A 26,774-nucleotide genomic window follows, 5' to 3' on the forward strand; every position below is an offset into this window, starting at 1 on the left:
ACCGCAGCAAAATGAATAAATTGCAGAGTGTACAGAAAATCTGAATCAGGTTTAATATCGCTGGCATACGTCAGGAAGTGTGTTGTCTTTGCGGCAGCAGTATAATGCAATACATAATAATAGAAACAACGTGGATTACATTAATCATATAATCATTAATTATATTAACTATAGATAGTTTAGAGTTAAGTTAAATAAATAGTGCAAAATCAGAAATAAAAAAGTAGTGAGGTAGTGTTCACAGGTTCAATGTCCATTCAGAAATCAGATGGCAGATGGGAACGAGTTGTGAATTGTTGAGTGTGTGCTTTCACACTCCTGAACCTCCTTCCTGATGGTAACAATGAGAACAGGGCATGACCTGGGTAATGGGATGCTGCCTTTTTGAGGCATCACTCCTTGAAGATGTCCTCGATACTACGGAGGCTAGTGCTTATGATGCAGATGTCTGAGCTTACAACTCTCTGGAGCTTATTTTGATCCAGTGCAGTAGCACCTCCCACCATCCCCACATGCCAGACAGTGATGCAGTCATTTAAAATGCTTTCCACGGAAAAACAGGAATTCCCAAAATGAGGGAAAATAGTACGGAAATAGGGAATATGTTATGGAAATACTGAAAAAAATTGCAAGTGTTTGGAATTCTTCTTAAGTGGAAGAAGTCTTTGAGTATTTTAAGGCAGAGGAAGACACGTAAGTAGATAAGGAACAGAGATAGATTATTTGGGCAGAAGTGAATGCAGAGTTGAAGTTACAATCAGATCACCATAATCTAATTAAGCAGGCTCAAAGGGCTAAGTGACCTATTTTGCACATGTTGAAGGAAGAAATTGTGAATAAAACTAATATTTTTCAGAATCTAATGTGGCGAATAAAAAGGGAGAATCTATTAATGTCACTGACTGGAGTGAACGGAATCCTAACCTCAGAAATGTGGAGGCAGATGTGTTAAAAATGGCAGCTATGAAATAGAAAAATGGCATTTTACTACTAAGTTTACTATTTGTGCAATCTAAGATAAACAAGTAATAATTACGCTGAGTTAACCAATGATTTAAAATCTGCAGTATTCTAAGGTTTTTACCTCTTAGAGAGAGAAAAGATCAAGACGGTAACTCTAAAGAGATGGGCCAGAATTCCACAAATGCCACATTGATGATGGTATGTGACATAAAACATTCAAAACAAAATACATGATAACTCTTATCAATGTAACTGCAATTCACAACATAAATGACTTTCAAAAATTGGAAAAATGCATCCTCTCTGCTTATCTCTCAACTGTAAACAGGAGGATCATAAATCTAAAAGTAGTTGGCACTAACACTACTAATCAGCAATATACATTTAGGACAACTTAATCTTGCCAAAAGATCCATAAAGACCTTGTAAAAGATATGTGGTCACCACTGGAAAATTTATCTTTCATACTCTGCCAAAGATTTACAAGACAACTGGTTAATGAGTGCAGGATGTAGGATTGACCTTGTTTTTCTCATCACATTTTAATTCCTTGGCTATATATACCCAGTTTACAGCCGGACACCCATACAACATTCATATATTCTTTAGACCTCATGTGGCAATGTGAAATGGGTCAAACAAAGAAAAATAATGCAAGTACGAAAATGTCAAAGTGAGTGAATATTGTTAAATAATGTATAAATGACTATGCTTATAAAACTAAAGTAGATAATGCATCAGTTCTAATCATTAGAACTCCATCGATGTGTAATGGCCTGGTTAAGATTTCTACTGCTGTGCTGTGAGGTGTTTCATTTTAGTAGTTTTCTGTAAAGCTGTGCTTCCCGCTGGTTTGATTTCGGCTAAAGAACTTGGGAACGTTGTGTCAACCAATCAAGATGGTGAGATCAGGAGAAGGTTCTAAAGGGAGCTGGGTGGAGAGAGATTTGTGATGGACAGTGCGGGGGGGGGTGTGCACGTTGGGGGTACGTGGTCTTTTGGCGGGAGATGCAGAGAAGAGAAAATCGGTAAGACGCCCGAAGGATTTGACTGGACAGGATAACGCGATTGCAAGGAGTACTTCACAAAACGAAGGAGTCTAAGGTGGGAAGTTCTACCGGTGATTGGTGGTGAGAGTTCAACGCCGTGAGTAACGGTCATACCCAGCTTTTGGAAGAGATGAATTCCAACGGCCATGTGCACATCTAGATTGGTCTAACTGTAATGTGCCCTTTTATTTTTTTCTTTCTTTTCTTTCGCCAATAACTGTTTGATAAAGCTGAAATTGGTAATTATACTTTCATTATAATTTTGTGCTGGTGTATGATTTCTCATTTCTTGGTGACTGGTAATTCTGTGTGGGCAGCTTCCGCTCAAATTGAGGCTCCGTTAAAAGGAACAACCCAACTTTGCTGTTTGGTTGAACCCCAAATCATACGGACCCTAGACGTATATTGTTGTAAAGGTGGCCGTGCACCGCTGAGTCACGTGGCTGCGGCAGACTTAGCTATCGAGCCAAGTTTGCATACAAGCCCAGTGGGATAGTTACATATGCATGAAACAGATTTCAGAGCTCAATTGGTAAGCATTCTTGCCTCCAGGCAGGGAAGTTATAGGTTTGAACTGCACACTGGTCCTCAGGCTCCTAATCTAAATTGATACGCAGCTTCCATACTGAATTACTTTGTTGAATACTGAATTACTGAATAGTAGCCAGATGCAATAATTCTATATGATGACACCTTTCTCCAACCTGGAGTCCTTCAGTTAATTGTAGCATAGTGCTGGCTGAAATCCCCCAACTAAAAATAACCAATAACATGAAACCTTCCTTTCTGCAAGACCCTAAAAAGCTCTCAGCTGCCCCCAGCATCAATACATTCTTAAATTATTATTATTATATACTTCACATTTTTCCAATACACATAAACCTGTACATGATTACACTTCACAAAAACAAGAAAATCTGCAGATGCTGGAAATCCAAAGTAACAGACGCAAAATGCTGGCATCCATGTACAAGAGTAAACCGGCAGGCTGAGACCCTTCATCAGGACTGGAAAGGAAGAGGCGAAATCAGAATAAGAAGGTGAGGGAAGAGGAGGGGAGGAGGAAGTACAGGGTGGTAGGTGATAGGTGAAACCAGGAGAGGGGGAGAGGATGAAGTAAAGAGCTGGGAAGTTGATTGGTGAAAGAGATAAAGGGATGGAGAAGGGGGAATCTGATAGGAGAGGACAGAAGGCCAAGGAAGAAAGGGAAGGAGGAAGAGCATCAGAGGGAGGTGATGGGCAGGTAAGAAGATCAGGTGAGAGAGGAAAAGAGGAATGGGGAATGGTGAAGGAGAGGAAGTGGGGGAGCAATTTCCAGACGTTTGAGAAATCAATCGTCATGCCATTAGGTTGGAGGCTACAAGAACGGAATATAAGTTGTTGCTCCTCCAACCTGAGTGTGGCCTCGTTGTGGCAGTAGAAGAGGCCGTGACTGACGTGCTGGAATAGGAATGGGAAGTAGAGTTAAAATGGGTGGCCACTGGGAGATCCTGCCTTTTCTGGTGGACGGAGTCTAGATGCTCGGTGAAGCAGTCTCCTAATCTATGTTGGGTGTGACCGAGATACAAGAGACCACATTGGGAGCAACAGATACAGTAGATGACCCCAACAGACTCAAATGGAAGAACTGTTTGGCGCCCTGAATGGTAGTGAGGGAGGAGATTAGGGGCAAGTGTGGCATGTATTCGGCTTCCAAGGATAAGTACCAGGAGGGAGATCAGTGGGGAGGGACGAGTGGACAAGGGAGTCACGTAGGGAGTGATCCTTGTGAAAAGCGGAAAGTGGTGGGAAGGGAAAGGTATGTTTGGTGAAGGAATACAATTGGAGATGGCAGAAATGACGAAGAATTATATGCTGGACGCAGAAGCTAGTTGGGTAGTAGGTGAGGACAAGAGGAACTCTATCCCTGGTGAGGCGGTGGGAGGATGGCATGAGGGCAGATGTGCATGAAGATGGTTACGCTTGGTAAGTTTGCAATGACACATCGAGAAGACTATATAAAAAAAGTAAAATGATCCCTGTGTCCCATAAAAATTAAGTTGTCCTGAATATTAAATCTTCTAATTTTTTAGCATAATATATGAAGCTAACATTGTTATTCACTCGAACATCTCCCCTGATTATTTTTTCTCTTTGGAGCAGAGGTTACTAATTGACAGCAGGATCTACATTGAAGATATGAAGTAGATCTGTGATTAGAAGCCTTATGAATACTTATAGTCTTTTTGATGGACTACCCTCTGACCAGAATTTTCCAATTATAAAGTTATTTTGAGCTACCTTCACTTAGTCATTTCAGCCTACAGAACACCTCTGAATAATCACAGTAATGTTTTACCTTTTTAACAAATGAACTTCTGTTTTTAAGATTCATATGATGTGTAGACAGATGGGCCAGAGACAGGCATCTTTGCTGTTTCATGTAAAGAATATGTAGTTACATTAATTACAATGGATAATATTTTCATAAAATGGTGTTCATTATTCGTTCAATACTTAAATAAATCTTCTGTTGCTCAGGTTTCAAACATGGGGACATGTTTAATCTGCTTATCAAATACAAGAAAAATTACATGTTACATCCTTTCTCTTTCAATCTATTTGTGGACAAATCAGCATGGTTAATTTAGCAAATGTTAATGATAATAAATCAATCAGAAAATTCTGATGACATTTTGAATTGCAACACATACATTTACACGCACAATAAAACCATTTGTGATATAATTCTATGGTTTGTGTTTAATATTTTACCTTTTCAGAAACGTCAGGAGATAAATTATTTATAAGCACAACTGAAGATATCCTTCAGTCAAGTTTTGATTTGTCTTCCCTATTTGTAATTTATTTTTCCATTGCATTATAATCAAAATGTGGGCACGTGGCCAAGTGGTTAAGGTATTGGACTAGCGACCTGAAGGTCATGAGTTCGAACCCCAGCCGAGGCAACGTGTTGTGTCCTTGAGAAAGGCACTTAATCACACATTGCTTGTGACGACACTGGTGCCAAGCTGTATGGGTCCTAATGCCCTTCCCTTGGACAACATTGGTGTCGTGGAGAGGGGAGACTTGCAGCATGGGCAACTGCTGGTCTTCCATACAACCTTGCCCAGGCCTGCGCCCTGGAGAGTGAAGACTTTCCAGGCGCAGATCCATGGTCTTGCAAGACTAACGGATGCCTTTAAATATAATCAAATCAAATTCTGAAAAATATTTGTCTTTTTTTTTGTTAAGCAATAGTAGAATATTGCTGTGTATAATAAACCAGAGACTATTGCTGTGTAACCAGAGACTCTGCCATGGACCTGCATGCCCTCGCAGGTAGGCTGCAGAACTGGTTTGGTAGTCACACTCATAGGTACGCATGTTCCAGCACCAATTAGTGTTTCATTGTGGTGGCATTATAACTCCCATTCTCTCATTTCACACTTGTTGAGCTTTGACCAAAAGCAGAGAAATGTCAAAGCTCCCTGCTCACCATTGTCCTGGTTCTGGGAAAGAAGACTAATGTTTAGACTGAGGCTGTCAAGTAGTAGTGTTTATTTAGTATTAAGCTGCTGCTGAGCCACTGTATTGGCATTAGCTTTAGTTTGAAACTTCTAGTTAGCGGCCCTGTGGGCCTTTCATTTACTGCTTTTCCTTTATTTATGCACAGTTCTGCTTCAGTGTCTCTCTTTTGGCACTTGACCATAGCCGTGCATCCTTGTCTGCAAGTCTCAACCAGAGAAAGTGGAACCAGCAGAGAGAGAGCAGCTAACCTTGGCCACGACATTCATTGGCCAGATAGGAGAGAAATTACAGTCAGTTGAAGCTGTGTTGGGCAAAGTGACTTAAGCAGTGCGACAGATATTCGCAGAATGACAAGCCTGGTCCAGGCTGAAGTTTGTGGAAGAGAAACCAAAATCAGTAGTTGGGCTGGACAAAGTTTCTCATGCTGTGTGACAGCTATTTTCAGGGCAGCAAGCCCAGTCTAAGCTGGAAGAACAGGTGCCAGCCCTCACAGGTAATGGTTTTGCAACTCATCATAGACAACCAGAATCAAGTGACACCAATTACCGCTCTCACAGCCATGATCAAGCAGCTTACTACTAACAGCCAGAATCAGGTGAGTACCACTACCACTTTCACTGCCACAGTTCAGCAGCCTTTAGCATGTCAATCCCATCCCCAGCATCTCCCAGATCCTCTCCTTCAACAACGCCAGCAACCTCAGCCACTAAGGCCCCAAATCCTGTAACCACATCTGGACTAGAACCAAGTATTCCTCCACCTGACAGATACTCCAGTGACTGTGACAGCTGCACAGATTTTATTATGCAGCGTGAGCTTTCTAAGCCCAGCCTGGCCAGTTTGGGGATGATGCATGTAAGCTGGCATACATGGTGAATCTCTTAGAAAGACCCCCATTCAGCCAGTCATTATGGCAATTTGTTGTCGAATTTAAGAGAGTCTTTGATCTTCCACTACGGCATCAGGAGGCTGCCCACCAACTCCTGGACCTGTGCCAAGATGGAGGGACTGTGAGGGACTATGCAATAAAGTTCCACACGTTCGTGGTGGAGACAGAGTGGAACGAGAGATCCCTCATCACTTCATTCCAGGGGGGAATGAGTGCAGGGGTCCAATACAAGATCACAATGCGTGATGAGCAGACAGCCTGGATGACCTGATTAATCTGGCCATTCAAATTGACAACTGGGCAACTGAGTGGCAGAGAGAAAGAATGCCCTTAGCTTCCTACTGCTTAGATCACTGTTTGTCTTGATCCTCTCCCTCATTACCCAGTACACAGTCCATTGAAGGGCCTGTGTAGGTAAGGCACGTGCACCTATCTTAGGGGGAATCAGATCAGTGCAGAAAAACAGGCTCTTGCCTCTATTGTGGCTATTCAAGAGACTTACAGCCTTCATGTCCCAAACACCCAGTAAAGGAGGATATTCATCTGCAGGAAAGGTAGTTCTGATAGGTTGGTTCTGCCTGCAAGCATCTCCCCCTAATTGTTGAATGCTCCAGGCTTCCTTATCACCGGCAGTCTCACATTTGTTGACTCTGGGACAGCCCAGACCCTCATGGATATCTCTCTGGCTCAGAAATGGAGAGTTCCCACTCAGCAATTGAGAGAAAATACTGACTTCAAGGCTCTGTAAGGTTAGCCTCTGTGCACTGACGAAATCCACCTTTTCACAGAACCAAATTGTGCTTGAAGGCGACCACTGGGAATGGATCTACTTCTATCTGGTTGATTCGCCTGAACTACCACTGGTGCTTAACCTTCCCTGATTATCTCAACGCAACCCATGGATTGATTGGTCCATAAATGTGCTCTAAGGCTGGGATCAGCATGCCTGTTTACCTGACTGGGTCAAGCTCAAGCCCTTTTCCACAACTCACCTTCGGTGTCAACTGCTAGTGTGGACCTCTCTGGCATTCAGGCTGAATATGCTGACCTTCTTAAGGTCTTATGTAAATAAAAAGCCACCTCTCTTTCTCCACACCGGCTATATGACTGTGCCATTGACCTCTTACCTAGTACTAGTCCTCCCTGGGGCTGGGTCTTTTCCCTCTCTCATCCTGAAGTGGTGGCCATGGAAGAGGATATCAAGAAGGCATTGGCCTTAGGGTTTATCCATCCATCAACCTTGCCAGCAGAAGTGGGCTTCTTTTTGTAAGCAAGAAGGATTGCACGCTTTGTCCCTGTATTGATTATTAGCCCCTCAACACCATCACGGTGAAGAACCGCTATCCTCTTTCCCGGCACGCCTCTGTGCTTGTGCATCTCCAGGGAGCAACCACATTTTCCAAGGTAACTCAATGCTTATAAGCTGGTCCGTATCCGAGGAGAGGACAAGTGGAAGACAACCTTCAATACCTCCACTGTCCACTGAGTACCTCAGTATCAGAGTATCTGCTGTATTTCAGGTCCTGGTCAATGATGTACTCAGTGACACGTTGAATCAGTTTGTTTTTGTGTACATCGATGACATTCTGTTCTATTCCTGCTCTCGCCAGGAACACGTCCAGAGGGTTATCAGACAGCTCCCCAAGAATAACTTTTACGCCAAGCCAGAGAAGTGTGAGTTTCACAAAGAGCAGGTGTCATTTTTGGGCTACGTCCTCACCCCTGTCAGTGTTCAAATAAACCCATGTAAATTTCAGGCAGTCTCAGAATGGTTCAAACCATCTACAGTCAAACAGGTGCAGCACTTCATGGGGGTTTGCAAACTTTTATCGCTGCTTCATTAGGAACTTCAGTTCCATTGTGGCCTCCGTAAATGCACTCACCAAGAAGACCTCTGCGGGATTTCTTTGGACAAGTGAAGCAGACCAAGTCTTCTTGGAACTAAAGCAACACTTCATCACTGCCCTGGTGCTGAAACACCCTGTCCAATCATCATTGAAGTGAAGGCATCAGACATCAGCATTGGAGCTGTCCTCTACCGGTGCTCATCTACAGATAACCAGCTGCACCCCTGTGCCTTTTTTTTTCCCGTTGTTTGACCCCTGCCGAGAGTAACTACAATGTCAGGAACCAAGCACTTCTGACTGTTAAGGAGGACCTGGAAGCATGCAACACTGGAGGGGGCAGAGCACCCCTTTTTGGTATGGACAGACCACAATAATCTCTCCTACGTTCAGGATGCCAAGAGACTCAACTCCCATCAAGCCTGGTGGGCTCTCTTCTTCACCCGGTTTAATTTCACCCTCACCCACCATCCCTGCAGCAAGAATACCAAGGGTGATGCTCTCTCCTAGCAGTTCAAAGTGTTTGAGGACAACGCCAATCCAGAGCCCATCCTTCCTCACTTGTGTATTGCTGCTCTGATGATTGTGGAATAGAGGTGGAGGTGAGGGGCCCCCAACAGTCAGATCCAAGCCCAGGTGGCTGTTTGTCCCTGTCACAGAGTGCCCCAGAGTGTTGAAATGGGTTCACTCCTCCCGTCTGGTGGGACATCCAGGAATTCAATGGACCCTGAATCTATCAAGACGATTTTGGTTCCCTCTATGTCCCGTGATCATCTCTGCCTGTCCCGTTTCTGCCCAGAACAAGAGTCATGTCGGCACCCTGTGGATCTGTTAAGTCTGCTGCCTGTGCTTCACCGACCCTGGTCCCACCTCTGGGTGGATCTCATCACTGCTCTGCCCCCGTCTGATGGAAACACTACCTTTCTGGTGCTTCTGGACGGATTCTCCAGCTGCCCACTTCATTGCTCTCCCTAAGCTCCCATCAGCTCATGAGACTGTTATCCTCATGGTTCAACATGTGTGCAGGCTGCACGGCTTCCCTCAGAACGCAGTGTCTGATCAAGGACCACGGTTTATGTCCCATTTTTGGAAGGCATTCTGTTTTCTTGTGGGAGGCCTAATGGCTAGACTGAGAGAGTGATTCTGAGAGAGTGATTCACAAGCTGAAGACAACCCTGTACTGTCTTGTTTCTTCCACATCTTGTTTCTTCCCCACATCCTCAAACTCCTAATTGTTTGGGGAGAGGTTGCCAACAATAAATTCCAGTCATCCTCCACAGGCATGTTCCCCTTTGAATGCCACAAGGGATTCCAGCCACCACTCTTCCCTGACTAAGAGACTGATGTGGGAGTACCTGCTGCTGAACAGATGGTCCAACGCTACAAGCACACCTGGAGATGGGACAGGACTTCTCCGCTGCACGTTCAGAAACAATATGTCCAGCAGCTGATCGACTCCACCAACAACAAGGCCTCTAAAGCCAGAGGAGAAAGTATGGCTTGTGTCTAGGTCTTCCCATTGAAAGTCGAAAGCCACAAGTTGGCCCCTCATTATGAGGGTCTATTCGTAGTGGAGAAGGCTATCAACAAGGCCTCATACAGATTGTTCCTACCATCATCAATGAAGATTCACCCAGCGTTCCATGTTTTCCAGCTCAGCCCTGTGACTACCTTCCCCCTGGCTTCAGTCACCCACCTGCCCTTCCTCCCACTTGGTGGATGGGTCCCTGGTATATTTTGTGCAGCACTTCCTGGCATCTCACCTGATGCAGGATAGGGTTCAATATCTCATGGATTTGGAGGGATATAGCCCTGGGTAACATTCTTGGGTTTTGGCCCGTGACATCCTGGAGAAGTGTCTTGTCCGGGACTTCCAACAGGCACAGGTCTCTGGTGCCTCGGGAGGGGGAGCCTGTCACAACCACAGACCAGCTGCAGCCAATTATTGTTTCATTGTGATTGTATTTAACTCCCATTCTCCCGTTTCAGTCTTGCTGAGACATGGCCAAAAGCAGGACAATGTCAATGCTCTCTGCTTACCATTGCCCTGGTTCTGGGAAAGAAGACTACCATTTAGGCTGATGCTGTTAAGGAGTGGTGTTTATTTAGTATTAAGCTACTTCGGTCAAGCTTTAGTTTGAAGGTTATAGTTAATGGCCCTATTGGCCTAGCATTGACTGTTTTTCCTCTATTTCTGCACAGTTTCTATTAAAAGTCAGTGAACTGTTGATAGGGTTCAGTATCTCTCCCTCTCAGCACTTGGGGCACGACTGCACATCCTTGTCATGAATACTGTGTGCATTAGTCATCAATGATCAGCTTGGAAAAAATGTTAGAAGCATGTCTCCTAAAATGTAACTTTTGTTTGGAACTTTGAAGAGTTGAACATTTAGTATGGTGGAAATAGCCCAGTGATAAGTTACATCCTATTTATTAGATCAAAAGTCTACTCTTCTAACTGTGCAGGCATACCAAATGGATTTTTAAAAATAGAAAGTATCTTTCCCTGTCTACATAATTTAATAACTCAAATTCTAGTTCAATTTTTTAATCACTTCAATGAGACAGTGTTTCAGAAAACCAGCAGGAAATTAACATCAGAAGCTGAAGGCAGCTGAATGTGGTACTGGCCGGAACTTCACTTGAATTCTATTTTTTTTTTATAAATTTGGGAAAAAGTCCAAATAAATTTGGTGGGTCCTGCATGTCTCCAGTAATGGTCAAACACATACTTTTAGATATTTTTAAATGGTTAAGATGCACGTGCTGAACTGCTAAGCTTTGGGCAACTTAAGGAGGAAATGCTCACAGAAACAGTTAAGATTTGAGGCAGCAACACTTGTAACTTATTTTGTCAAAGGGAAGATAATTAAATAAAAGTTAGCCATTTGTACAACTTGAAAACAATGAAACATTTGGAATAAACCTATTAACTGATTTATAAGCCTTTCTCATGGCAAATACAAGTATGTTAAAATGTTTTTAGAAACCATCAGAGTTTATATAATCTGTGTCACAACTGAGAACTAAAGAACTAAATAATGACATGAAGCTCTGTATTCTCATATCATGTTTTGTCAGCCAGCCTATGAGTTATTTTATCTATTATATAAATCATTCATTCATTTATAAATTTTGTTAACTTCTGTGCTCTATTTGATGAATGAAGTTTCACCTGTCGTGTTGAAGGATCAATTTAGTTTATTTCTTGAGTCCAAGGGTTGTAGCATGAACTCCATCTTCCTCTCTCCCTACCTTCCCTGAACACCCAATCCCTCCCCTCTCCTCAGACACTACCAACCCCCACCTCCCCTCTGATCCCAGCTCTCATCTTCACCATCTCCTCTGATATTCCGCTCTCTGAGACGGAATGTTCTGTCCACCTGCGGCCATACCTCACTCAGTAGGTTCTGTACCCGCCATGATGCTGAGCTTTTCTTCTGCCACCTCCATCTCCCATGCCTACTCTTTTGGCAAGGACTCTCCAGCCTGCACCGATGACCCCTCCTCCTGTATTCAACCCTCCTCCTCTTCCTGGACACCCTGCTCTAGTTTTCTGCCTGCTCTGGATCTTTTCGCTGCTCGCTGCTGATAGGACATCAACTGTCTTGATTTCACTACTCCTCCCTCCAATTCTACCCTCACTCTTTCCGAATGCACTGCTCTCCACTCTCTCCTCACTAATCCTAACCTCACCACCAAACATGCAGATAAAGCGGGCAAACCTTGCTCAGACACCTCCTCTTACTTACCCCTCAAACGGGACCCCACTAAGGAGCACCAGGCAATTGTCACCCCTACCATCACTGACCTTATTAACTTTGGGGATCTCCCATCCACTGCCACCAACCTCATAGTTACTGCACTCCACATCTCCTGTTTCTATATCCTACCCAAGACCGACAAATCTGCCTGTCCAGGTACACCCATTGTTTCTGCTTATTCCTATCCCACTGAACTTATAGCTGCACACTTCAACTTTGTTTTATCCCCTCTGGTTCAGTTCCTTCCTACCTACATCCATGACACCTCATACGCTCTGGATCTTTCCAATTATTTCAAGTTCCCTGCCCCCATTTGTCTTATTTTCATTATGGGTGTCCAGTTCCTATACACTTCAATCCTCCATCAGGAAGGCCTCAAAGCTTTCCATTTCTTTCTAGACACCAGACCCAACCAGTTCCCCTCTACCACCGCTCTCCTCCGCCTAGCGAAACTTGTCCTCACTTGTCAATAATTTCTCCTTCAGCTCCTCTCGCTGCCTTCAAACAAAAGGTGTAGCCATGGGCACTCGCAAGGGTCCCAGCTATGCCTGCCTTTTTGTTGGCCACGCGGAACAGTCTATGTTCCAAGCCTACACTGGTATCACTCCCCAGCTTTTCCAACACTACATTGATGACTGCATTAGTGTTGCTTCCTTCACCCATGAGGAGCTTGTCGACTTCGTCAACTTTGCCTCTAACTTCCACCCTGCCCTCAAATTTACCTGATCTATTTCTGACACCTCCCTCCCCTTTCTCTCTCTCTCTCTCTCTCCCTCTCCCCCCGCACCCCCCCGATATCTTTTATAAACCCACTGATTTTCATAGCTACCTGGACTGTATCTCTACCCACATTGTTACTTGTAAAAATGCCATCCCTTCTCTCAAATTCTCCACCTCCACTGCATTAACTCTGAGGTTGAGGTTTTTCATTTCAGAACTAGGGAGATGTCCTCCTCCTTCAAAGAAAGGGGCTTCCCTTCCACCACTATCAACGTTGCCTTCAAACACGTCTCTTCCATTTCACATACGTCTGCCCTCACCCATCCACCCGCCATCCCTCCAGCCTCCACAAGTCCAGCACATAATTCTTGTAACTTCTACCATTTCCAACAGGATCTGACCACAAAACACATTTTTCCCTCTTCCCCACTTTCCGATTTCTCAGAGATCTACTCCCTTGTCCATTTGTCCCTCCCCACTGATCTCCCTCCTGGGGAGTGGAACAAGTGTCACACCTGCCCCTCCATCTCCACCCTCACTACCATTCAGAGCCCCAAATAGTCCTTCCAGATGAGGTGACACTTCACCTGTGAGTCTGTTGGGGGTCAGCTACTGTATACGGTGCTACCAGTGTGTCCGTCTGTATATCGGAGAGAGCCAACGTAGATTGGGAGACAGCTATGCTGAGCACCTACACTCCATCCACCAGAAAGGGCAGGATCTCCCAGTGGCCACTAATTTTAGTTCTACTTCCCATTCCCATTTCAGCATGTCAGTCCATGGCCTCCTCGACTGCTATGATGTGACCACATTCAAATTGGAGGAGAAACACCTTATATTCTGTCTGGGTAGCCTCCAACCTGATGGCATGAATTTCAGTTTCTCAAACTTGCAGTAATTACACCCCCCCTCCCCATTTCATCATTCCTCATTCCTCTCTCAACTTATCTCCTTACTTGTCCATTGCCTACCTCTGGAGTTCCTCCCCCTTTCCTTTCTTCCATGCCTTCTGTCCTCTCCAATCGGATTCCCCTTTCTCCGGCCCTTTATCTCTTTCACCAATCAACTTCCAACTCTTAACTTTACCCCTCCCACTCTCCCGGTCTCACCTATCACCTACTGCCATGTACTTCTTCCTCCCCTCCCCCTACACTCTGATTTCTTATCGGTTTTTTTCTCCAGCCCCGATAAAGCGCTTTGGCCCAAAATGTCGACCTTATTTTTCTCCACAGATGCTACCTGGCCTGCTGAGTTCCTCCATCATTTTGTGTGTGTTGCTTGAATTTCCTGCATCTGCAGATTTTCTCTTGTTGGCAGAGCAGAGGGTTGCTTTTCAGACTAGAGGCCGGTGACCAGCAGTGTGCAGCAAAGATCAATGCTGGGTCTGCTGCTGTTCATCATTCTTATTAATAATATGGACAGGAATGTAGTTGGCATGATTATTAAGTCTGCGGATGACATGAAAATTGTGAAGAAAGACTATAATGGGATTTTGATGAAATGGGAAAGGGGGCCAAGGAATAGCAGTTGAAATTTAACTCAGACAAGAGTCAAGTGTTGCACTTTAAGTTAAACCAGGGCAGGAGTTAGTAGTGACTGACACAGTAAATGGCAGGTCCTGGAGAGCGTTGTAGAACCGAGAGGTCTAGGAAATAATTTGGAAGTGTTCTCTAGTTCTTTGAAAGTGGTGACATGGTGTAGTTTACCTTCATTGGCCAGGAAATTGAGTATAGGAATTAGGATGTCATGTTATATTAGTGAGACCACACTTGGAGCACTGCGTGCTGGGGTTCAGGAAGGATGTAATTTCGCTGGAAAGGCTGCAGAAAAGATTTACAAGGATATTACCAGGACTGGCCAGCTTGAGGTATAAGGAGAGGTTGGATTGGCTGGGCTATTTTCCATGAAGGGTAGGAGACTGAGGGGTAACCTTATAGAAAAATATTAAATTATGTTAGGCTGAGATAAGGCAATTGGTGTGAAACTAGAGGGTAGAGATTGAAAATGAGAGGGAGAAGATTTAAAGGGACCTTGAGAGGTGTATTTCCAGATAGAGGATGATGGGTATATGGAAGGAGTAGCCAGTGGAAGTGGTAGAGACAGGCACAATTACACCATTTAAAAACACATTTGGACAGGTGCTTAGATAGAAAAGATTTAGAGGTCTAGTGGCAAGTGGGACTTGCTGAGGTAGGCAGCTTGGTTGGGATGGACAAGTTGGGCTAAAGGACATGTTTCCTTGCTATGAGCTTCATGACTCTAATTTGGAGAATTTTACAGATCATTTCAGCGTTTTGAGGTGCCTATAGCCATAGCATGCAAGACTGCAGGCTTAGTACTGGCTTTGAAGACTTGATCTTCAAAAGGTCTTGTCCTCAGATGCATATAGGCTGTGTTGGCATAGACAGGGCAATGACGGATTTAGTCACTGATGTCTACATTTACTGAGAGCTTGCTCCTCATGTAAGGGAAGAGGTTCATATTTCCAGAGTATTTTCAAGAAACTTTATATTTGGGAAATTATATTACATAACAGGGCAGGTTGGTAAAGGACTTTTGTTTAATAGAATGTTTGGATCTTGAAATTCATTTTTTTTTAAATGGCACTTTCAGATACTTTCTTTGTGTTAATCTTGGCTTAGTGGTTGCAATATCCAGCCTATGCACTAGCCTTAATGAACATGAAGTTTCTGATCTCATGGAAAGTGTGATTCTCTTTTAATGCTGCTTAGTTCCAGGTATTCTAGTATTCATTGTACATGATGAAGATTTGAATGATATCTTGATGCGGTAATTGGAGATAATAAAGGCAAATAAAGCCAAGAGTTACAGACAGTGGGAATGTCATCTACACATATTTAGATTGATCATCAGAGCCCAATATCATTCTGCAAGCAAATATCTAATAAAAATCTTAGGAAACAAGAAGTGAACCTTGAACCTCTAACTGTTAGAAAAGTGATCATGTTTGGTGGTCTTGTAGATAGTGTAGAGGATTGTCGAAGATTGCAGAGGGACATTGATAGGATGCAGAAGTGGGCTGAGAAGTGGCAGATGCAGTTCAACCCGGAGAAGTGTGAGGTGGTACACTTTGGAAGGACAAACTCCAAGGCAGAGCATAAAGTAAATGGTAGGATACTTGGTAGTGTGGAGAAGAGGAGGGTTCTGGGGGTACATGTCCACAGATCCCTGAAAGTTGCCTCACAGGTAGATAGGGTAGTTAAGAAAGCTTATGGGGTGTTAGCTTTCATAAGTTGAGGGATAGAGTTTAAGAGTCACAAGGTAATGATGCAGCTCTATAAAACTCTGGTTAGGCCACACTTGGAGTACTGTGTCCATTTCTGGTCGCCTCACTATAGGAAGGATGTGGAAGCATTGGAAAGGATACAGAGGAGATTTACCAGGATGCTGCCTGGTTTAGAGAGTATGGATTATGAACAGAGATTAAGGGAGCTAGGGCTTTACTCTTTGGAGAGAAGGAGGATGAGAGGAGACATGATAGAGGTATACAAGATATTAAGAGGAATAGATATAGATAGCCAGTGCCTCTTCCCCAGGGCACCACTGCTCAATACAAGGGAACATGGCTTTAAGGTAAGGGGTGGGAAGTTCAAGGGGGATATTAGAGGAAGGTTTTTTATTCAGAGAGTGGTTGGTGTATGGAATGCACTGCCTGAGTCAGTGGTGGAGGCAGATACACTACTGAAATTTAAGAGACTACTAGACAGGTATATGGAGGAATTTAAGGTGGGGGGTTATATGGGAGGCAGGGTTTGAGGGTCGGCACAACATTGTAGGCTGAAGGGCCTGTACTGTGCTGTACTATTCTATGTTCTATAATAACATGTTGTGAAAAGTTGGGACACTTTTAAAATAAAATTGAAGCATGCATTCATAAAACACTTCAGAGTGCAGAGAAGGTTTACAAGGATGTTGCCAGGACTTGAGAAACTCAGTTACAGAGAAAGGTTGAATAGGTTAGGACTTTATTCCCTGGAGCGTAGAAGAATGAGGGGAGATTTGATAGAGGTATATAAAATTATGATGGGTACAGATAGAGTGAATGCAAGCAGGTTTTTTCCACTGAGGCAAGGGGAGAAAAAAACCAGAGGACATGGGTTAAGGGTGAGGGGGGAAAAGTTTAAAGGGAACATTAGGTGGGGCTTCTTCACACAGAGAGTGGTGGGAGTATGGAATGAGCTGCCAGACGAGGTGGTAAATGCGGGTTCTTTTTTAACATTTAAGAATAAATTGGACAGATACATGGATGGGAGGTGTATGGAGGGATATGGTCCGTGTGCAGGTCAGTGGGACTAGGCAGAAAATGGTTCGGCACAGCCAAGAAGGGCCAAAGGGCCTGTTTCTGTGCTGTGGTTTCTATGGTTCTATGGTCATGGAGCATCCCACAGTGTTCACAGACAAAGAAGCATCTTTGAAATGTTATTCAATGCAACAACCAGTTTGTGGCCTGATGATCTGATAACCTTGATGAAGGGTTTTGGCCCGAAAAGTCGACTGTTTACTCTTTTCCATAGATGCTGCCTGGCCTGCTGAGTTCCTCCAGCATTCTGTGTGTGTTGCTTGGATTTCCAACATCTGCAAATTTTCTCGTGTAGCTGATAATCTTTTTCTGTCAAGTTGATTGGAGAACAAACACTGGCTATGAGGTTAGGAGAATGGTCCATTCTATTCATGGTCAAGATGAAAAGATCAAGGTCTTGGCTAGCAGCACAATCACTTGCACTGTTACCAAAATTAGTGTGATGGAACAAGTGGGAAAATAAATAGAAACCCAAAATCAACAACATTTCTTAATGTTTAATGATTTTTTAGCATAAGACTGAGTCATTGTTGAAGGCTTGAGGGCTAAAGAAAGAAAAGCTTGAAGGATGAACATTTTGAAGTTAGTAAATGAAGGTTTCAATGATTTAAGCGGCATTACAATTTTCATAACTTAAAGTGACTGCTGGGGCTGCGAGGTCTGATACATTCGCTGCAAAGAGGGTCCCTGAGGAAACAAAGCAAGTTTTCAATGTCAAATAGACTGGACTTCTTTGGAAACGGGTGCCACATAGGACTATATTTCTGAGTAAGGGAGGACAGTGCTTGGATTTAAAGCAGTGAAAGTCAGATCAACGTGGATGCTTGGGGGAATTGCTGCTGGTGACTTCAAGATCAGCCTTCTCTTAGTTTTTCAGGCTGCCAACTCACATGCTTCCTAAAGTTATTCCTAAGAACATCTTCCTGTGAATTAAGGATAGCAATCATGCATGAAAAGAATGGTTTGTTAAGGAGAATTTAGTTATGAAAATTCTTATTATTGACAATACTCCTGTACAACAGCCCAATCCCCTACCAACCCTAATGACTTAAGTGAGTGCAAGAAGTCTATTTTGCCCCTCCAAATGTGACAGATTTACTAGGAGTCTGTGGAGGTTTGTCTTCTTATCAAAATCCTTTGCAAACTTCTGTAGATGTGTGGTAGAAAGTGTGCTGACTGGCTGCATTACAGCCCGGATGAGAAAACGAATGTCACTGAGCGAAATTTGCTGTGGTGGGGCTCATCAGCAAAAATGATGAAATAATGTACAGGGAGGAGGTCAAACACCTAGAGAGCTGGTGCAGGGATAACAACTTGATGCTTAATGTCACCAAAACCAAGGAGATGATTGTCGATTTCAGACGGTCTCAGCCTGAGCACACACCCCTTAGCATCAGCGGCTCCACAGTGGAGAGAGTGGAAAACATCAAGTTCCTTGGGGTGCAGATCTCGGACAATCTCACCTGGTCCAGGAACACCACTGGGATTGTGAAACAGGCCCAGCAGAGATTGCACTTTCTGAAGAAGCTTAAACAAGCATCACTCCCCACTAACATCTTAACTACATTCTACAGAGGCGTGGTTGAGAGTGTGCTGATCTTTCGCATCACAACCTGGTACTCCAGCTGCAGTGCTGTCGATAAAAAAGCCTTGCAGAGGGTGGTTAGGGGAGCAGAGAAGGTTATTGGGGTCTCCCTACCTTCTGTCCAAGACCTCTTTCAGAGTCGATGCCTCCAGAAGACGCGGTACATCATTAAAGACCTCTCACACCCTCTCCATGAACTGTATGTTCTTCTGCCATCAGGCAAATGTTACAGGAGCATCAAAACTAAAACCACAAGGCTACTAAACAGCTTCCTCCCACAGGCAGTCAGACTGCTAAATAGCTGCTCTACCTGACTCTGCTTTGGACACTTAAAACTGATTTTAACTGACATGTGGCTGTTGTGTTTTACTATTTATTGTTATGTTTATTATTTAGTGTTGCGTTTGTTATGTTATGATTGCACTGCCCCTGAGAAATGCTGTCTCATTCTGCCCTGCAGAGCTGATGTATAGTTAGAATGGCAATAACATTTTTTGAATCTTTGAATCTTGAATCTTGAAAAATCCTACAAAAGGTAGTGGACTTGGCCCAGTACATCATGGGTAAAACCATCCCAACCATCGAGCATATCTACATGAAACATTGCTGTAGAAAAGCAGCAACCTTTATCAAAGATGCTCACCACCCAGGCCATGCTCTTTTCTTGCTGCCATCAGGTAGAAGGTATAGGTGCTTCAGGACTCACACAACCAGGTTCAAAAACAGTTACCACCCCTCAACCATCAGGTTCTTGAACTAAAGGGGATAACTACACTCATTTAAGGACTCTTATGTCTTGTTATTTCATGCTCATTATTTATTGCTATTTCCTTAAATCTGCATTTGCAGTTTTTTGTCCATTGGTCCTGTTTACAGTTACTGTTCTATAGATTTGCCAAGTATGCCTGTAGGAAAAGCATCCCAGGGTTGTATGTGGTGACATGTATGTACTCTGATAATAAATTTTACTTTGAACTTTGAACTTTGATGTTAGTGAACAGCATCATCACCACCTCAAAATCATACCTTGTAGAGTAAATCTTTGACCAACTCCTCAAGTGATGGAGATGTCAAACTATTAATCCATGATTATTGGTATGATTACAATATCCTCAATTTTATCACAACATTGATGAAGCATGAAAATTATTTTCTCAAAGTTGCATGAACTGTATATCTGATGCAAAATTTGACCGGAGTGCATTACTGAAGTTTCACCTTTTGACTTTTTCTTCCGGAAAATATGTAATTTAATGTTATTTTTATTCAGACTGTTCTGAGATATTTCCATCCCTATCAGTCAATGTTAACCTTTTTAGTCTACTAATCTGTGCCCATTAAACACACTACAGACTTCTCTTTCATTTATTTGCAGGATTTATTTGATGTGTTCAATTTATTTTTCCTGATTGACTTCCGTAATATTGAATCTTTCCCAAAGTATTGATCTCCGACCATTTTTACTTCCCTTAAAAGGGTACCAAGTCATCTACGTTTCACTGACAGAGGATTTAATTTCATAATCACTATTTATGCACGATAATAAGAAGTGATTTCTGCTTGATTGCAGAAATGCTATTTTGCATGGTGTTAGGCTACAGTAGTCACTGCTGCTGTAGCAATAATCAATTCTGTACATGAACAGACTTGTGGCGATCTCATGAAAGCCTAAGAAAGAGAAACACATCTCAGAGCAACACCTTGGTAATTGTTAAACTATTTAAAGCAAGCAAATAAAGCAAGATTATTTTATAGTTCCATGCCTCTCAAGAAGTCATTTTGTTACATACAGTATACTGTGTAGTGAGTGAAATATTTTACAGTGATATTATTTTATTAAACCAACTGGTTCAAACAATAAATATTACAACTAATATTATTTTACACTACAAATATTGAACACCATTGTTTCATTGCTTTTTCCAAATAGAAGCGTAATTCTGTTCCAGATGATATACACGTTGCTTGGATCCTTGGGTAGTTTCGTGGATTTGAAGAAGTCTTACTTCCCTTCCATTTTGTGAGCTCTGAGGTGATTGACGCGGCCAGAGGGGGAACTAGAGACTCTTCTACAGACGGGACAGACAGTTGTTGTCTAACAGGGCAGACAGGTGGGCAAATTATGAGGTGGGCTGTGCATTTGACCAATTACATAAGACTTCAGTGTGCTCTAATAAATGTACTCAAGGTTACTTATACCATTCTCAATGTTGTTTCTTCAATTTAGGCAGTCATGGACCAGGAATTCCCCAGATCAATGGAGATGTTACATTCTTCCAAGAAGGCTTGAAACACATTCTTGAATCTTTACTTCTGCTTGATGTGTCTTCTCTTCAAGGTGATAGATCTTGGAAACAGGAAGTTTGTTTTGTGAGTCTCATGTCGAATCACCACATGTGACTGATATAGCCTGCCCAAAAGACAAAATACTGAGGGCCTTAATACTGAGGGTCTTGGCCTATGAGTAGAAACTGATCCTAGTTCACTTTGTTCTCTTCTGTGAAATTGGACGATTTTGCAGAGAAAGCCTTTAGATTCAGGGACAAGGTACCTTTCAAATGCTCTGGGATGCAGTGCCAGCGAATGCCTGGCTCCCATCCTTAGCTCTGAACAGTCAGAAAGAGATAAGCTAGTCTGTGTCACATGTTTTCCAATTATGTATGAGTGCTATTGTTATTTTAAAGAAGCACTTTCCTCAGTATAAAAACAATTACAAAGATAATGCTATTTATAACACAATGACATAAATAACAATGAAATGTCACAAATTTCAGTTAAAAATGGCATTGACAGAAAAAGAGTCAAGGGCACTGAAAACCCTTTCTGAAAACATTTGTTTAGTGGTCGTATGGATTTACCTGAAATATAGTTTTATTATTCCATATTCAAGTGCAAAAGGATTTGTTTGTTTGTTTTATCGACTACACAAAAGCATTTGATAAAGTGAAGCACAGTAAGTTATTTGAAATATTACAGGAAGCTGTAGATCTAGATTTGAAAGACCTCCACCTAATAAGAAATCTGTACTAGGAACAAACTGCCACTGTAAGATTAGATGGAGAAGTGAGTCAGTTTACAAAAATCAAGAGAGGCATTAGACAAGGGTGTGTTTTCTCCCCTGATTTGTTAAATGTGTACAGTGAAACAATATTACAAAAAAATAAGAGACATCTTGGGAATCAAAGTTGGCGGTGAAAACATCAATAATTTCAGATATGCGGATGACACTGCAAGTACAGAGGAAGAACTACAAAACTTAATTGATATAGTTGTTGAAGAAAGTGCAAAATTGGGTCTATCTATTAATTGCAAAAAGACGGAATGTATGGTGATATCGAAAAAGAAGGAGAATCCTATCTGCAGGCTGAGAATAAACAGGGAAGACATAAAACAAGTACAGAACTTTTGCTACTTAGGAAGCTGTGTGACATCAGATGGCAGGTGCGAATGGATATCAAAAGAAGAATAGACACCTTTACGAGAATGAAGAGTGTACAGACCAACACTAAACTAGGCATGACAACCTGCCTTAGAGCACTGAAATGTTACGTTTATCCAGTTATGTTATATGGTTCAGAATGTTGGACAATATCTAGTAACATGAGGAAACGAATTAAAGCAGTAGATATGTGGTTTTTGAGAAGGATGCAAAGCATATCATGGATGAAACGAATATCTGATGATGATGTCATGAACAGAGCAAGCACAAAAAGAGAAATAATGTATGAGATCATGAAAAGGCAACACGACTTCATTGAACATGTGACTAGGAAAGAGGAGTTAGAATGCACGGTAATTATGGGAAAGACTGAAGGGAAGAAAGCAAGAGGAAGGCAAAGACAAATGATGATGGAGACAGCAATCAGAGAACTGGAAATGAATACCAATGAATTGATCTACTTGACCCAAAGCAGGAGTGCGTGAGCCATGGCAGTCAAAGCTCAAACTGGGCATGGCACCTGATGATGATGATAATTATTCCATAACATTTTTCTGATATCCAGTTACATTTACCTATATAAATTGTGCTGTGGACTATTTAAAATAAATGCTAAAGAACAAACAAAATACAAAAATGTAACAAGCTAGAAAAGTTTTTTAACATTTCCTTTGCAGATATCAAAAATATATATGCAAGAACGCATCAGTATCCTAACTCACAAATGACAGCTGATGCTTGAATCTTATCATCTCATAAAACCTCTCCACTGAAAGGAAACTTCTTTCAGAACTTACAAGAAATGCATATGGCATTTTCTTTATTTTGCTGTCATTTCCCCTTTTAATGCCCCCAACACATATGGGTTGCAAATGTCATTCTGCATGGCTGAAAATAATCTCAGTGCGTGAAGAGTTAAAGCAGCTAAAAATGTTCGTTTTTCAACGTCATGCCGTAATTATAAGGTTTGTACCTTCTGACACCATGCAATAGCCTTTGAATTGGACTGATAAAAGATATAATTATCTTCCAGTTGCAGAAGTCAGCAACATTGATGGTGACTCCACATGTTACTTCTTTTTAATTTTGTACCAAAATATTGGAATATAAATAAATCAACATTTCCAGTAATTGTTAGCACAGTTCGAAAAGGAAAATTGCTTGCCAGCAGGACAAAATAACAGTTGTGACTATATTCGTCTGTCAGCAAATACCCCAAAATTTGAGATAAACTATTGCATTAATCACGCACAAATGCACAGATTTTCAAAATGCTGATTACTCATTTCATTTGACACATCTCAAATATCCAAATTAATTACAAAATCATGGCACAGATTCTGCAGCAGAAATTTTCAACAAAAAGCTAATTAATTGTGATTCATTTGGCATTAGTTAAGCAAAGTCTGCCCACTTCCAGCTGTGCCATAGTATCGTCTGGTAAGCAGTTATACCGAAGTCCATAAAGGGAGAAGGAAAAGCTGGAAGAATCCCAACCAACACAAATCAGGAATCTACATATTAACAATATAGTGCAGACTACAGACTGTAGTATTGTTATGCAGTGTGTGTAACTTGCACATTCTGTTTTATTATGCTAAACAAAATGGCAAATGGCAAATGTAAGAAACCTGCTATTATTTGTACTGCACAATGCCACTTCTAATTTTGGCCACTGGTGTTAGTATTGATTCTGTTCTTACAGGCAGTATTCTAATGCTGACAATAAATTAATTAATGTTTCAGCAATATTACTGTAGCTAATAGTAATTATAAACATTGGGCCTACCTTTATTGGGAAGTTTTACTGAAAGATTTTTCAAGATTTTCTTAGCAACACATCAAAATTTTGAAAGCTGTAACCTTATTTGCTCTTCATGATGGATTTGTAAGAAAGAGCTGCTATGGAGAGGTTTTGGTCTGTGACAGCACTGCAAATGAAGAGTCGATGTGGTTTTGTTAAGGCCGATCTGGTAAATGACAAAAATCAATAAACTCCTTCCCCCCCCACAGCCTCCTCTGGAAGAAGTAGAATCACTCCGCTTTGCTTCAATTAAGCCCACATGTAGATATTCCCACAGATATGTAGCTATTCCAGCTTCGATCAACACTAAATTTGTTATTTGACTGAAAAAGAAACTTATGAGCATTTGATAGGCCTTCCAGTCAAGGTGTTGCTGAGCCTCCATCTCTGCCAAAGTTATGGCTCAAATTTAGTTGTTTTTTAGATTTGTCGGGATGATTTTAAGGACAGAAGGGGGTGATAGGAATCAGGTTAAGGTTTAGGGACATGGATGTGAGGGAGTTAGAGGTCAGGCTGGAGCCTAGCTCTCCACTCCACACTCCATGTTCAAGGCCAGCAACATGGATGTAGGACAAAGGCAGACCAGAGAGGATGAGTACTGGCGCCCTCAGAGAATCGTTGGCAAGCTCTGGGATCAGAGTTCCATATGGTCAGAAGGCGGGAGTACCAGTGAACTCTGAGGTACACAGATCACCGAGACCAGAGTTTGAGGCCTAGTGTTCAGGGTTCCGTCACCAGTGAGTCCGGAGTTCAGGACCTGGAGTGTGAGTGTGTGTGTGTTTGTTTGTGCACAGGGCTTGTTGTGCTGTTGTTGTTTTGTTGTGTTCTGTGTTGTTCTGTCGAGCATTTGGCACCAGAATCTGAGGCAACACTTGTAGGTTGTCCCCAGGACATCCTTAGATTGTGGTAGTTGTTAGCACAAGCAACGCATTTCACTGCATATTTTGATGTACATGTGATAAGTAAATGAATCTAAATCTGAGATAGCACACTCCAACATTTTAGCTTTTCATGTTCAGTACAGATCACATTTGATACATAAATCCTCAGTTTTCCAGTTCAACAAAAATGGCTTCAGGATAATTAATATACTTGACAATTTGCAATGAACCAACCACTCTGTCACCTACTGACCATACCAATTCAAATAGGAATTGGAGTAGGTTATGTTCCCAAGATGGTTTAAAGTATATTACTTCTATAGTGGTTTTAAATTTGACAAAACAAGTTCATGATCTGCACTTAGCTTGAATGCAAAATCAAAGCCAGGACATAAGTACACCACAAACGCATTACCCCTTGGGATAAATGTCCAACGGGGCAAGATAGTCTTTTAGCATTTAATATTTTGACTTTTCGTATTCAACATTGAAAAGTACATGCAAAAAAATTCCTCTTGGGATATCAACATTACCTATGAATTGGCTGAGATCTAATATAACTTTATTTTTATTTCGAGATACAATATGGTATGGGACCTTCTGGCCCAACAAGCCCACATCGCCCATTTACACCTATGTGACCAATTAACCTGCTGGCCCGTACGTCATTCCAATGTGGGAGGAAACCAGAGCACCCAGAGGAAACACAAGTAGTCATGGGGAGAACGTACGAACCCATTCCTGACAGCAGGAACTGAACCCGGGCTTTAGAAGGCCGCTTTTAAAAAGTAAAATTAAAACCGAGTAGTTTATAACAATGTTACTGATTTCCTCTTCAGCTCTCAAACTTCTTAGCAGTTTTCTGAAATACAACTTCCTTATAGACTACGTTAATTTTCATCATTCTTGCACTGTTACTCACAATAAAGTAAAACTCTGTGAGGAAATATGGACTAGAACATATACCAAGATAGACTAGGGCAGTATTGCAAATTATTTTAAGATTCCAAGTTTGCTGTATAATAAATCTGATAGATGTTGACATTATGGCTGAGGTGACCCTTTGTCTTGGAATGGATAATCAGTAAATGGGGTCAGCTGTCAGAAGTCTTTAGGACAAATTCAGAGATCCTAACTGAAATGATACTGATGGTATTTTTCTGAAACTTTGCTTTTACGGGTGGCAAAATGCTCTATGTATTTGTAAGATCAATAAACTCATACACTTAGTGGCCACTTTACTAAGTACACCTGTACATCTACTTGTTAATACAAACATCCAATCAGCCAATCATGTGCCTGCTACTCAATGCCTAAAAACATGCAGGCAAGGCCAAGTGGTTCAGTTGTTCAGTTCAAGCATCAGAATGGGGGAAAATGTGATCTAAATGACTTTGACCGTGGAATGATTGTTGGTGCTAAATGGGGCGGTTTGAGTATCTCAGACACACCTGATCTCCTGGGATTTCATCATACAACAGTTTCTAGCTTAATAGATCAAGATGTGAAAGACAAAACAGTATGCAGTGAGCAGCATCTTGAAGTGGATGGGCTACAGCAGTAGGAAATCATGAACATACACTCAGTGGCCACTTTATTAGGTACAGGAGGTGTGGCCACTGAGTGTATGATTTATATACAGTTTACATATAGCACACAATTTGTATGACAAGAAGCTTTATGATCTCTAGGATATCTTAAAGGGTTCTTTTGACTGCCCAAGCTGATTAATTTTCTCTTTAGGGTATTTACTGAACCAAGAATGGCAGTTAGGAAGGACATATCACACTAAAAATAAACTTTTAATTAAAACTTATCAGTTGTTCTACTGAATGGAGCAAAGGGCCATCACATTTAAGCTAAGAAGGGAAACTTTACACTGGCCAAAGGATGTAAGAAAATGCCTTATTAATTAATGAATAGACATCCGTTAGTCTCATGAGACCATGGATTTGCGCCTTGGAAAGTTTCCAGGGCGCAGGCCCGGGCAAGGTCGTATGGAAGA

At 42.0% G+C, this 26,774-nt stretch overlaps 1 long non-coding RNA gene across 1 annotated transcript; it reads left to right on the top strand.

The window, feature by feature from the left end:
* The first annotated feature begins 1,569 nt into the window (after nucleotides 1-1,569).
* Nucleotides 1,570-23,750, top strand: LOC134354955 (uncharacterized). Its single transcript, XR_010019937.1, has 3 exons — nucleotides 1,570-1,636; nucleotides 20,576-20,756; nucleotides 20,873-23,750. It is a non-coding gene; the product is annotated as an uncharacterized LOC134354955 (long non-coding RNA).
* Nucleotides 23,751-26,774: the final 3,024 nt, after the last annotated feature.

The sequence above is a fragment of the Mobula hypostoma genome, chromosome 1, assembly GCF_963921235.1.
Source record: "Mobula hypostoma chromosome 1, sMobHyp1.1, whole genome shotgun sequence".
Classification (NCBI taxonomy): Eukaryota; Metazoa; Chordata; class Chondrichthyes; order Myliobatiformes; family Myliobatidae; genus Mobula; species Mobula hypostoma.